General features: G+C 36.3%; 1 protein-coding gene across 4 annotated transcripts in view; it reads left to right on the forward strand.

Moving 5' to 3' along the window:
• The first annotated feature begins 13,835 nt into the window (after positions 1–13,835).
• myocd (myocardin) overlaps positions 13,836–14,597 on the forward strand; it is a 148,381-nt gene continuing 147,619 nt past the window's right edge. For all 4 annotated transcript variants that reach the window (XM_066704678.1, XM_066704680.1, XM_066704681.1 and 1 more), the window contains exon 1: positions 13,836–13,968. The gene's annotated coding sequence lies outside the window, so the exon portion shown is untranslated. The remainder of the gene's footprint in view (positions 13,969–14,597) is intronic.

Raw genomic sequence — 14,597 nt, forward strand, 5'->3', positions numbered from 1 at the left:
TACAAAGTCCAACTTGTAATAAAACAAAATACAATTTTAAAAGCAAGTTGTTTCACCTCCTTGTCTCTGTTTTTCATGTACCTGCACACATTAGTCCTCTCCAATATGGCCATACTTATTTTAATAGAAAGGAAAGAAATACAGAGAAGGAAAAAGAGTTTTATAGCATTTATAGCTTGCTGAAGCACCCAGATCAGGCGCCATCTTGCTTGTATAAATTTTAAATTATATATATATATATATATATATATATTGTTAATCATATTACATTATAAAGAAATAAACAAACATAGAAACAAATACATGACATACAGATGGGTGACAAATTAAAGGCAGAACCAACATAAAGTGTCTCAGTAAGGTGTTGAGCCATCACGAGCCCCCAGAACAGCTTCAAAGCACCTTGGCACAGATTCTGCGAGTCTCTGGACTCCACTGGAGGGATGGAACGCCATTCTTCCAAAAGATATTCTCTCATTTGGTGTTTTGATGATGGTGGTGGAGAGCGCTGTCTAACACATCTGTCCAAAATCTCCATAGCTGTTCAATTAGGTTGAGATCTGGTGACTGTGAAGGCCATAGCATATAATTCACATCATTTTCATACTCATCACACCATTCAGTGAGCCCTCGTGCCCTGTGGATGGGGGCACTGTCATCCTGGAAGAGACCACTCCCATCAGGATAGAAATGTTTCACCATAGGATAAAGGTGATCACTCAGAATAACTTTGTAATGATTTACAGTGACCCTTCCCTCCTAAGAGAACAAGTGGACCCAAACCATGCCAGGAAAATGCCCCCCACAGTATAACAGAGCCTCCGGACCCCCTCACTGTAGGGGTCAAGCAGTCAGGCCTGTACTGTATTCTTGGTGTCGCCACACATGTACTCGCCCACTTGTCGAGAATATGGTGAAGGATGACTCTGACCATATCACTTAGACAAGTGCCTATGGTGCCCTAATAATGACCCCTATTTCAAAGTCACTTTGCTCCTTTCTTCTTGCCATCTTGATCCAAAATCGAGGTCATCTGGGCCTGCTCAGCATTATTATAACACAGAGCTTAATAGGATGTTAATTGCTTAATTGTATTAATTGTGCAGTACACTGTTTGGAGGCATCTGCATTCCACTAATTTACTCAGGTTTTTCCTTTAATTTGTCAGCCGTCTGTATGTGTTGTTGTCTATTGATCACCCAGTTGCAAAAAGCCCTTGCATCATATATAGTGTGTCTGCCTTGAGAAATGCAAGATTTGAGACTCCTCCTCTGTCAGTTGCTCTGCCCTGGCCGGACAGTCTGCAGCAGCGGGAGGAACGGCCAGCTTGGGAGCACAGCTGTTACTGTAGCAAACGCCAGTACAGTTTGGGAGGTATGGATTAATATACTGAAGCTTGTCAGGCTGTAAACAATGTATGGTGTGCAAACACTACAGGAGTAGAAGACCCATTCATAATCTATGCTATTGATGAAAGGGCCATAATAAGTTATTATTTCTTCAGATTTCACTTTTTCCCATTGTCTCCTCCGTGAGCAACCTTTATACCATATGTATCAGTACAATGCTGAATTTTAATGCATACTATAGCCAACTATACACACAAAAAGAATTAATCTGTGAATTTTTAAAAACTTCGGAGTAGTCTAAATGGATATTAATTAATTATGATGTAAGCTTAAAAATCCTTGGCTTTCTTTACACAGCCAACAGGATTTAAAACAACACTGTGATGTTTATATTGGCCTTGAAGGAATATACTTCATAATCCCTTGTCATATTAAAGTCACTGGTGCATGCTGGTTAGACACCCCAGAGAAAGCTAAAAGAAAAATTGTTTTTTTTTTCTTTTTTTGGTCACTGTTTGTCATCTGTTTCTAAACACATGTACACAGACCATTAAATGATGGCTATAAATTCACTTTATCACCACTTGTAATGTTGAGACTGAAGCTTGCATTTTCTATATTTATGAAGAACAGAGGATTCAAAAATGATTAATAAATTACAGTTCTGTATTCTCCTAAATCTATTGTTTATTTTCTGTTGTACACATTTTCTGCATAATATCACTATTTATATTTATGAAGTTTATTCAAATCAGAGAAAACTTGTCTTAATTGTTTAGAGGTTCAATAAAATCTAGCATTCTCCAATCACTGATCTCTCATTTACTTACTTACTATGGATTCTTTATCAGTGTGTACAATTTAATGACTCTATCCTCTGTGCACCATAAATTCCACTAAAAAGACAGACTACTATAGCAAAGATGCAGAGAGTAAAAATGATTTGATTAATTTTATAGAAACTGTAAATTTGTAATCCCTGGTTAATATATATAATGGTGTGTGTGTAAAATAGTAAATATTGAATCCTGTTGCATAGAACATAAAGTAAATACTTGTAGACTTTGATCTCACCTTCATTTATTTTATTGTTTTACTATAAATTCTGCCTTTTAGTATGCAAGATAGGCCAGTCCCTATAAAGCTAAAATAGAAACACTGTTTCAATTTGTCTTTTACAAGTATAACATTGCCATCATAAACTTTAGATTAGTAAAAGTTATTGGAAGCACACTGGTTATAAAGTATATCCACATTTTTCTTTATGGATTATAGTTCATTCCAAGAACCTGGACTAGTTATTTTAATTTTAAAACAAAGTAAAATAAACTATTCTCAACACCTTTAAATGTTTATTAATGTGCATTTCAGTATATTACAACTTAAATTTTTCAAAATGTATTGTGTTGCCATTACATTAGCAACTCTTTAAATGTTTCACTAATTGTTTTAACACTTTAACAAGGTTGTTTTGTAAGAAAAACTAGTAGAGTAACAATAGAGCTGTTAAGAAAGCTATGATTTATTGAAATTTACTGTTTCCTCAGACACAGTCTATATTATTTTCTTTGAAGTGCCTAGAAGAAAACAGAACACAACTTAATTGGAAGTTTTAAAAACTAAATCTAAACAATTCACCCCATCAGTTCTTGCCTCCTCCCGAGACCTCTGATTGCTATCTTGTTGACTTTACATCTTGGGCCCCCCAGGCATCTATAAACTGTTTGCTTCAGTGACGTTTGCATACTTGGTTAATCTCTTGATTAATTTTATTTCAAAAATAAATAAAAATCAAGAAAAGTATGATGACATCTGTGCCTGATTAGCACGCCTGAAGGTCAGTAGCCAGAGCCCCAGTGATCTACCCTATAGGCAAATGTACCTGCTGCACTTTATAACAGTAAAATCTGCAGGAGTTGTTATTGTAATATTTTGCACAGCGTGCTCTGCACTAACTCTGGCCGAAACTAAATCCCTCCCCGTGCAGCGCATTCACTGAACCCACACTTCCAACTGCAGCCCCTCTGTGTGGACTCTCTGCACTGACTCACAGCAGCCTGCCATTGGCTAGCGGTGCATCTGCTGGTATTTGTTAATACTCGCAAGCTGTGATGACAGTATCTGAGACTTGTCAGAGACTGTAAGACAGATATGAGCATTTGTTGAACATGTGTTCCCATTTGAAAGAATGCATCCTCACAGGCTCCAAAACAAAACCACATCAGTTCTTGTGACTAAGAATGCTGTGTTTTGTAATACTGCTTCGATGTTTTGCATTGTAGCATGTGCTCTTGATGTTCTGATAGCATTAGGTCCTTTCCTGGAAGGAGAGAAACTCAAGGGAGAATTCTCGACTTGCCAAGACTGTCCTGAACTCTTGACTAAATATAACATAATATAATATCATTTGGCACCTTCAGTATGTGAAGCTTCATATTTAGGGTCTCCTTTCAGATCAAATTTAATACGTTCTATCTATGTAATTGTCTTTTTTTTAGTAACACCAGTTTGGTGCTGGCTGAATTGTCTTTAAAGGGCTGATTAATAGCAGACTCCAAAGGCAGAAATATATTACCAACAACATTGGTACAAGAGACAAAAGGCTTCAAATATAGGTGCTGCCATGGTTTCATCACCCTGGTAATCCTTTAGATTTGTAACCATTAGAACACTGTGCCATTGCTCTAGCACTGCAGTTTCTAGGACAGTGAGAGGATGTGGTCTCTAGAGTCTCGTCCTGATTCACCCTTCAAGTAGATTGGAGAAGAGATCCACTAGATGGAGGATAGATGAGCAGACAATGGAATATTTCAATTCTTTCTAATTCTAATTGAACAGCTTCATACTTTCAGCTTCAGTTGTGTGCATATAGATATCCAGGCCTCACCTTAAACATTGATCCTGGCAGATCACTGTCATCCAAAATATCACATTACAGACTGCTGGTTGTAATGCCGATTGTCAAAAACCAACATCTGACTTTGAATGCAACCCACTACTGGCAGAAGAAGGCTCCTATGATATTTGGGAGTACAGCTTCATTTGTGAACACCAATCTTTAGCAGCTTTTCACTGTATTATAATAAATCCATATGTTTCCATATCAATCATTGCCCTAAATATGTGTGTGTGTCTGTGTGTATATATAAAACAAATGTATTTCTTATTAACAAGCACAAGAACCCCTTCAATATTTTGCACCTGGGTCAAATAGGGGAATCAGATGTCACCATGTATTAAATCACAGTTACTATAGGAGGCAAAGCAGTTCTGTATTCAGACAACTCAGCAGGTTCCTGGGTGGGTGACTGTTTACTTTGACTTTATCAACGGTTAAACCTAAAACCTTACTTAAAAGTTTCACCTTTCCCAGCATGCCCAACAACATGTTCCTCTTCTCCTCCACATCCTTTGCAACAAAATGTTCTTTATTGAGGGTTCAAGGGTCTCTCTGTCTGAGGTGACCTCTGCTCTCACATTAGTTATGCCTATAAAGGGTAGCTTCCACAAAAAAACAAAGACAAGACCCTGGGCAAAACTGTCTTATAAAATATAAATCTTAATAACGGACTCTTTGGTAAAGATAAATGGTTGCTTTCTGATCTAAAACACTGTAGTTCAACCCATCCATCAAACAATCACCATTCAATCCATCTCTTATCACATACTGGTTCCCAATTTCAAGTCCTTTATTCACATTCCAACATTTACTTGTTATACTTTGACATTTCAGTTAGGCTCATCTGTTTCAAAGCCTTTTTGGATTTGACTTTCTCCTTGTACTTGTATCCTTCACAGATGGAACACCCAGATGCTCCCAATAAGCTCTTGACAATGATAATGACAAACAAAAACATGAAGTTGGGATTCTTTCAAAATTCAGGACCTATCCCAGACCCATATCTGTAAATTACAGCTGTTAATAGCTTGTATTAGACCTTGTAACACCCAAACAAACAAAAACAAGCTTTTAATTTTCTGTATGATTTATTTGATCATTATTCTTCCTAATACGGTATTTGGATCCTGCAAAAATAGACTACAACTACTTTACTATTAACATCGGCCCAGAATGTACATACAAGTATAGGACTGTGATTCAGCCTTTTTCCCTGGAACTTGACTTGAGTGCTGTGTAGGACACTGCCAGCGTGTCTTCAGAGAGGGAGTAAATGTATTCATCACGAATGATTAAGTGAAATCTCAGCACCAACAATAGTAGCATCTTAGAATAAGTCACATCACCACTCCTTAAACCAATAACCTACCTACATACCACATGATTAGCATTTACAATGCAATACTAAGATCCTCAGACCTGGGCAACATCATAATTTCAAGCTATGCCGAATTTGAAACTTTATATTTGTTTACGTCAGTCATGATGCATGTTTAAATTGAATTTGAAGATATACACCTAACCCTAAGTAAAGCATTCTTTCACTATACCGAAGCTAAACGACACCAAGAATACAGTCAGAGAGGACTAGTGTAACTTCATATTCAGTTCCAAAAACCTCAAACAAGAACCCAATAACAAAATTAATATAAATCGCTATTACTACTCCAAATGATTCTTCAGATTGGTTTCTTAAAGCAGTGTCCTAGAGAAATTCCTCTGGAAATTCCTGGAGACTCCAAGACAGTCCTGGAAGGTTGACAAGCCTATTTATGGATATCAAAGCCTGACTGACTGATCCCGAAGGAGCACTGGCCTGGTATCTGGAAAAAGAACACAAAATGCTATAGTACTATCCATAGCTTCAATGTCACATAACCTCTGGATGTGACACTTTTAAATATAACCCTGGTAGATAAGCTTCACAATAAAAAAGCCTTTGTGAAAACAAATCAGAGATTAAAAATAGTACATGGTGCTTACCAGCTGGGAAAGGAGAGTACTTGCTATTTCTTAGACCACACAGTAGTTGTATCATTGGATGAAGGATCTACTAATTTTTAATAAACTGCAAATTAAGCCCTGAACAATTTGCAGTTATGGGAGTTCAGGAATTAGGATGCCCAAGTTATCTCAAACCTACTGTGTTTGTACACAGTGAGTACATTTTTATTTATAATAATGACAATTGTTTATATTAAAATCTTTTTTTTAGAAATAGAAAAATAAAAGATTTAAATTGGCAAAGTGCATGAGTCGTATATTGGTATTGAATGATTGGACGTACAACCACTATACTCACTGCAGATATGGCAGATATGTAGAAGTTAATAGGGGGGAAACTGTATAATACAGTCACCCTTCCAGCCTTATAAGAATATTCTCCTAGAATTTTACCAAACAAAATAGCCATATAACATCTTAGAGTAAGAGGTACACGATGTACATCTAACAGTGTGATTTGTTTATGCAGAAAATTAAACGACACATGAATGACAAAGTCTCAAGTCACTGGGCTTTCCTGTAACTCATTAAATACTAGTGCTTTCAACTGTTTCCCAGTCTTTTCCCCTAAATGATCAAAGCTACGCAAATCACTACCAAGACACAGCTGAAATATTACTATGCTTACTGATTAAAGTTATAATTTTGAAATGCATAACAAAAAAAATAATGTTAGATATAGTTGCCAAAGATCAAACTCCACCAAACTCCACTGAAGGTAAGACCAGGTGACGCAAAGTGCAAAATACAATATTAATGAGGAACAGTTACTGTTGGCCAGGGTTAGGTCACTTGATTACTAATGATATCCTATACAAATCACCAGTGAAATATATGAGGGAAGTAATTTGAAATCAAATCCATGGAAATGGAAAAACAATCAAATCATATGCATTTATTTTTTAAAATGCAAAGGGAATTTCACATTTTAATAAAGAATAAAAAAAAAACCCTGCTGGTTATTAATTTATACTCATGTTGCTTTGAAAGATAAAAAAGGCAACTACACAAATGCAACATCGTAAGTATACATTTTAAATCAATGGCCATTTTAGGGTTTCTTTTCAAACCGACTATATATTTAAATGTAAATATCAAACAATGTTGCTGACTGATACTGGCTAAGTCTGTATTTGAAAGCAAATATTTAATGTATTTTTTATTACTAATTACTATTAACGACAATTACAGTCTAAAGTTTGAGTTTTTAGGATAACAGAATGACACATGGTATTTAGATGTTTTTTGGCACAGCGAACTGCAAGATTTTTTATGTGTGATGTAAATGAATATTCAAAATAAGATTATTAGTCAAAAGTGTAACACTGTAACCATGTAGATGTCTTGGCAGGACTGCACAGGAGTGTGCCTGAAAACCATCAGCTTAGTAACAAGAAGATTGGTTGTTTATAGAAGTTGAAATGTTCAGAAGGAACCTATCTTCTGGGGCTAATCCCAGGAGCCAGACCTAATTAGAAACAAATGTTTGAAATTCACTTCAATAGCTCCAGAAATGTCTTTTTTATGCAACTTGGCAAATTGCTTGCTTTTGTCAGCTACGTTCAGTGGCTCGTCTCTTCATCGTCCAGTTTTGCTGGCTGTGTTTATTCCATTTGCTGCTCAACAGAGAGAAGCATCCCTCTTGACGCCTTGGAGAAAGGATCTGTCCTTCAAAACATAATAAAAAATAACTGGCCTCTTCTTGAAATAGTGTGCTAAATGTGTTTTCAATTGTGTACTCTTACATGTGTTTGGTGCTTGGACTGCTCTGTCTGTAAACATTGCGTCATGGGGCAAGGTCAAATGCGAGGAACAAGAATTTATTTCCACTTTTGTGGTGTGTCGAGTTAAAATGTTGAAATGAATCACAAATATACAATTCCTACTATGATGTCATTATTATTATTATTTTCTCAGTACACCCAATTAATTCATTTAGTAACGTCTACAGTCAATGTGGATTAAACAATACGTAGCTTCCTATAACCTATCTACCAATATATAGGACAGTAGTGTAGAGTAGTGGTTAGTATTGTGAAGTGGAGAGTCATGGGTTCAATCCCAGGAGATGGATTTACCTAGATTACCTTTACCTAGATTACTCCAGTTAAAACTCAGCTGTATACATGAGTAATTGTATTTAAAAATAATGTGATATATTGTAACAGTTGTAAATCACCCTGGATAAGGCATCTGCTAAGACATATTATATATATATATTAGTCTGGGGCTGGAGGGATAGTGCACAAAATACAATTAATTGGAGAGAGGAAAGGGAGTCATAGTTATACTTGATTTACCCATACAGCATAGTCCAACACAGACAGTCTTTATTTTATTGAAGTGCGAATTTGCTGATTGAAAGAAAATAAAACAACCTCAGAAACATAACCTTATTTCAACACATCATTTTCTAAGGACATTACATGATGAATATACTTTGTGTGTGGCATTCTGCTGGGATTGTTGTTGGCTTGCACTGCTCTATTACTTTGTGAGACTGTAGATTTATGCATTGGGATTTCCTATCGATATTTATTAAAGAAGAAAAAAGGTTATGTTATTGTGTTAAATGTTTTTTATTTTACTAAGATGCACACTGCCCAAATTTGTATTGTATTTCAATCCAAATCTTACTGAAGACCACCGCTATGACTAGAAACTGAAATTCAGCTTAAAGTATTTTGAATTTACTAAAAAATCATAATGTAATGAGGTCAGTACTACTGAATGTAATAAGGATCATATTTTGAAAAACAAAACATAAAAACATAAACACAGAAACTCTAGCTTTTAAAAGAAAGTGAAAAAACCACAATGTTCTATATAATAAACTCCAGGATATGAGGTTTGATGTTCATTGTCAATACACAGTGCATTACATTTGATTTGTTACATTATGCAGGATTTTGAGGTTCTGCAGACATGTGGCATGTTTTTGACATCTTATTGGGCTTTAAATAGGGGTTAAACCATCGGCAGGAGTTCAGTCATCTTCTGAATAATCAACAAAGTCACCCAGCCCCTTGCAGCACATTTATACAGTCACTAAAATATTAAATTACTGTCAGACAGTATTATGGGGTAATATCCTGCAGACAAATTTAGTCTCTGGCTCAGAGCCATGCATTCCATAGTCTGTGTCAGAATCAAAAATAGGCACTTTAAAATAGTTTTAGCTGTTTGCTCACAAAAATGTAAGAGCATAAACAGCCCCAGACTCATGGTGCTACAAGCCATCTTGTATCAACAAACCCACAGTCTCGCACTACAGAAAGACAATGAGTGATATCTCTCTTTTCCAAAGATACTAACGATTTACAGTCCCTTTTTTTTGCGTAAATCCAGTTTCCCATAAACCATTTTACTGAACATGGATCTCTCTAACAAAACCATGGATAAAATGTAGAGCGGGCACAGAATATACTCCCAGTGTAAAACCCCATTACAAACCCCACTGGTACTACTTCCACCTAGCGATACATACAGTGTGTTAGGGTGAGTTGTGACTTTGTGACTGACTTAATCTCTTGGTTGCAGAACATGCGTATATATGTGTTTTTTTATATAAAGTACCTGCATGCCATGAGGACAAGGCCATCAGAACTCCCCACATGGTGGATGGAGCCAAAGAGCTGATGCAAAGGTGGAGACTGGGGAGGTGGAGGAATGTTGTTCTGTTGAAGCAAGAGGGAGCATGGTTGGGGTCCTATGGAAGTGAACTACAGATGCAGGGGAAGGGAACTTGTCATGTGGTATTTATGATAGGTTGTTTTATCTCATTGGTTGAGCTTGGGGCAGAGTGAAGTGGAATTGGGAGTTGTCTGCCATCCGAACATTAGTTAATGCCTGATCAAATGTTTAAGCTATCTAATACAGGAAAAAATTAAATCCAGAGCACATATTTACAGGAAAGCAAAGGTTAAAAGTCCAGGACTACATTATACAGCTTTCTTTGACATAATACATAACCACAACGCTCTCTTCAATCTGACTACTTTCCTTCTGAATTTTAAAAGGCTCACATAATTCCTGTTATCAAAAGGCCTTCTTATGACCCTCGCATTTGCCTTTTCTTTTTAACTCCCCTTCCTCTAATAACTTGGAACAAACAGTTTATCTGTAACATGTCCACTTTCATCGCACAACCCTCTCCAGTCTGGTTTCTATCCTGCGCACTCCACACGCGTTTGCTCTACAGTACTAATGTTCATCTTGCTGCTCCTCCTGATTCACTCCTACAATCCTTTTCCATTCTGACCTTTCCACAGCTCTGGATTCAGTTGATCACATCATCCCTCTCTCTTCTCCCTGCAACCTTGGAAATGCTGTCACAGTTCTAGCCTGGTTCTCACCTACTCAGACTGCACCTATGCATCCTAATCTAATCCTTTCAAATTTAGAGCAGCATGTTAGCATTTCAGCTCTGTAGCACTTCTGTGTAACCTTTGCCCTGTGGCTTTTAACTGTCCCTTCTTCAGTGTGACTTACTTTGGGGAAAAGTATCAGTAAAACACATAAAAAAAACCATAAAGTATATGTATTCCAACTCCACGCAGACCTAAAAGTAATGCTTTACGTTTAGTTTATATTGTCATCTTATAATTATTTTGGAAAGATTTGCAGGAGTCACAATAATTTTGACCTCATGTCATTTTACATAGTTTATCATTGTTGACATCTTTGTTTAAAAAATGCAATGGACAGCATACTACTTAGTCTTTCATTACTGTTTATGAAATTAATTTATATGTGGCCAGAATTAAAGCCATAGTATAGAAAGAGTTTTCAAATAAGTGTTATTTTAATAGGCTCACTTTGCACAACATAACTTTTGTTGTTTGTTTTGTTATTGCATGGATAGCATTCTTTCCAATAAGCTGAATATTATCTGTCAGGTAACCTTGCAACTATGCTTTTGTGGACACTAACAAAGTATCTTTCTTTCTAGAGAGTAAAAATCAATTTGTTTTACCTTTTTTAAATATATTCAAGAAAAACATATTCTTACCAAAGTCTGTGAACCTTCTTTTAACCCCAGAGAGTTATTATCTTAAAAGTCATATCTTGAGAGAAACAAAATACATTTTATTGTTAGTTAAGCAAGGCAATTAAGAAATGTACCTGACAAATACTGCATGACAGACAGAGGGTAAACAGATGAGCCTGGATCACTTCCACTAACTTCTTTTCTAATAGTTTTCTCACTACCTTTATCAAGAACATGTTTTAGTCAGACTATATAATTTCCTTCCTCTCTTGTCTTGGGCCCTGACTGCATTGTATATTGATTATAATTATGATGATATTTATTATTAGAGATAGTATTGTGGGTAGGGGATGTATATGTCTTTAAGAAGAAAAATAGAGGCTTGGAGATTTACAGTTCATTGCAGGCTTACAAATTGTAGTGTAATATCTGGTGAAGCCAAACTTAAAACAAACACATCTAATCTAGCAGATATGATTGAACTTTTTAATGTTACACTCACCCTGATGTCGTCATTGTGGCTGCACATGTTACAAGTGAGTGTGTGTTACAAGTTCTGCTTTTTTGTGACAGAATTGTCAACATGAGAGTGACAGTTTGATGGTGTTCAGTGCAAACTAGAGGCTCTGAAACTGTTATTATGATACCAGTACCATATCTACAGTTTTCAGCTCAAAAATTGCCTGCACAAACAGCATGATACAACCTTTGCCCTATTACATAACAACCCATACAACACTTGCCACTGAAAACATAACATTTTGTCTGGAAATGTATACACAAAAAAGGCTAGCGATATGTTGTTGTTATTGTTGTGGCTATTCATGCTGATCTTGATGTTTATTGTGTTCAGAATTTACAAAAAAAGGAAGAATTTTATAATGTTCCAGGGATGACATAACCTTTAAATACATTGGAGAAACAGAGTCATAACATGGCTATTTTCAATAGTTTTCTAAACTATTTGCCGTCTAGGCCATGATTGGTAACTGCTCCGGCTTTCCATTTCTTCAGGGAAAGAATTCAATAACAAAAATAAGTTGATGGCTAGAATGTACAAAATCCAGCAGAAAGCACATGGGAGTCTTCCAACAGAAACACAAACACAAATCAGAGGTATTCTATTTTTGTCTTACATTTTTTTTTTTTTTTTTTTTAGCAAAAGCAACATGAACTCTGCTAGATCGGAGAGGAGTGAGGTCACATTATTAGGGAATTTCAACCCCATCACCATTTAAATAAAAGCGACGTAATGAGATAATCCAAATGATTACAAGATGTGGGCAATTAATGTGTTCTGAATGTTTTTTGAACACGGTGATGTAAGTATGGGTCGTAGACAGAACGTAACATTAAAAAATTACAATCCATTCTCTAATGAATGGTTAGATCAGGAAATGTGATACTTAAAGGATTAACTATCAGACCCCCCCAACCCCTTTTAATAACATTATACTACTGAATTAAGACATAAAGGTTACCACATAAGATATTTGTGCTTTGTGACACATTTGGTTTTTTTGCAGTTGTACATTTTAAGGAACCTGTTTCTGTCAGAATGTGTTTATTTAATAGCACATTACACTTCACGAGCCTTCCCTTTCTGATCTTTAATAGCTATTGTAAGAGGAGATGGCAACTAACAATGTTATTAAATGGTAAACAGATGTCTGCAAACATTAAAAACATAGAAACACACTTCTAATAAGAATTCCAGACCCATGATGGAGTTTAAGAACTGTGCTTTAATGTGTTATTTAATCTCACTTGATTTTTCATCACCATTGCTTAATATCCCTTCAAATTCAAACTCTACATTTCATCTCTGGGGCTGCCACCTTTAAGAAACTCCTCTTGTGAGAGGGAGGGGTCTCCACCATTGTTGACGGACTCTGGCCTCTTTTTCACATCTTTTTTTGTGATAAATCAAGTTATTAAATGCATTTAGGTGCAGATTTTCACATCTGCTAGCCCAATACATCCGTTTGCCACATTGCAGACATTGCAGCTTGCACAATTTTTGTCAACAGGTGCAAGAGTGGTTGGTCAGCATCTGCACCAGTTTTCTACGGCAGGCTTGTAGGGTCATTTTGCATCTACTTGTATAATTCCCTTTTACTTTCGTTGTGTTATTTGTATTACTTAAGAATTAATTGTATTATTACTAATAATTATTATTTTTACGATTGCAAATCTACAACAAGAAAAACGTGGGCTAATATTTTCCCTTTTTTGAACAGAATGGAAATGCTCTGGTTTAAATAAATAAATAAAAACGGTTAGCTGACCAGCTGCATATAAAAATAATAAAATTTGATGTCAAAGAAACATCCCTGACACGATGGTAGGGACGATGTCATAATAATCCCTCTGCAAATAATAATATGTCAAAGTATGACTCTTGAAGTTCGCTTAAAGCAGTTCCCACGACACCCGTGCAGAGTTAAGTAGTTTAAATATTTCCGTGAGCCTGACTGCCCCTGTGCTCATGATTCGGCTGTTTCCGTGAGCCCGGCTGCCCCTCTGTGCTCATGATTCGGCTATTTCCGTGAGCCGACAGCGCAGGGCTCTTATATCCCGGCTCTTACTGCACGGTAACTTTACAGACTCGGAGAACAGTAATGAAGCAGCCTGTTAAATGCATAGGCTTCTGCGCTTCATCCCCAGCAGCTTCAGTCAGTTTCATCCGAGAGAAATAACACCCAGCGTTGCAGCTACTTAAACAGGTATTTTATTACCTTCTGTTCTTGGCTTCCAAAAACCTAACGCTAATTGGAGACTGTTGGCCATAGTTTTAACGAAGCCCTGCTATTCTAAGATAATGGTACCTGCTGTGCAGTGTATGCTAACTTTCCACTGGAGGGGCTAATATGCTTGAGCTGTTTTCTAGTATTTATTTTCGTTTAATTAATTCAGTAAACAAGCATCACTTCTATGCATTGAGTTGATGCCGGTATGTCATTCAAGTCTGCATGCATAAACGGTTAAGAGGTTTCTGAAGCAGTTATGACAGGGAGAAGCAGGTGAACTTATAAAGCGCTATATTGCTGCTGTATTTTGCTCTCCATGTGCTACTATGTTTTATTTGATCTATTTGTTTGTCTTTAAATGACAGCAGTTTGCGGGAACAGTAATGACCAACTTTGTGTTTGTTTGTAGCAGTCTTCACAATGACATTTATGAGGTCTAACTATAATTATCCTCCGGTCATAGTAAGTAAGTGTGATAAAAATAGAACCATTGAAAGCAGATATTGGTGATGATGGCGTCCACTGAACAGTGAATATGGTGATTATTAACTATTATTAACTAAATACTCTTCTGCTTTTATTCAGTGATACAATTATATTTTTCT

The sequence above is a fragment of the Amia ocellicauda genome, chromosome 5 (genome assembly GCF_036373705.1).
Source record: "Amia ocellicauda isolate fAmiCal2 chromosome 5, fAmiCal2.hap1, whole genome shotgun sequence".
NCBI lineage: Eukaryota > Metazoa > Chordata > Actinopteri > Amiiformes > Amiidae > Amia > Amia ocellicauda.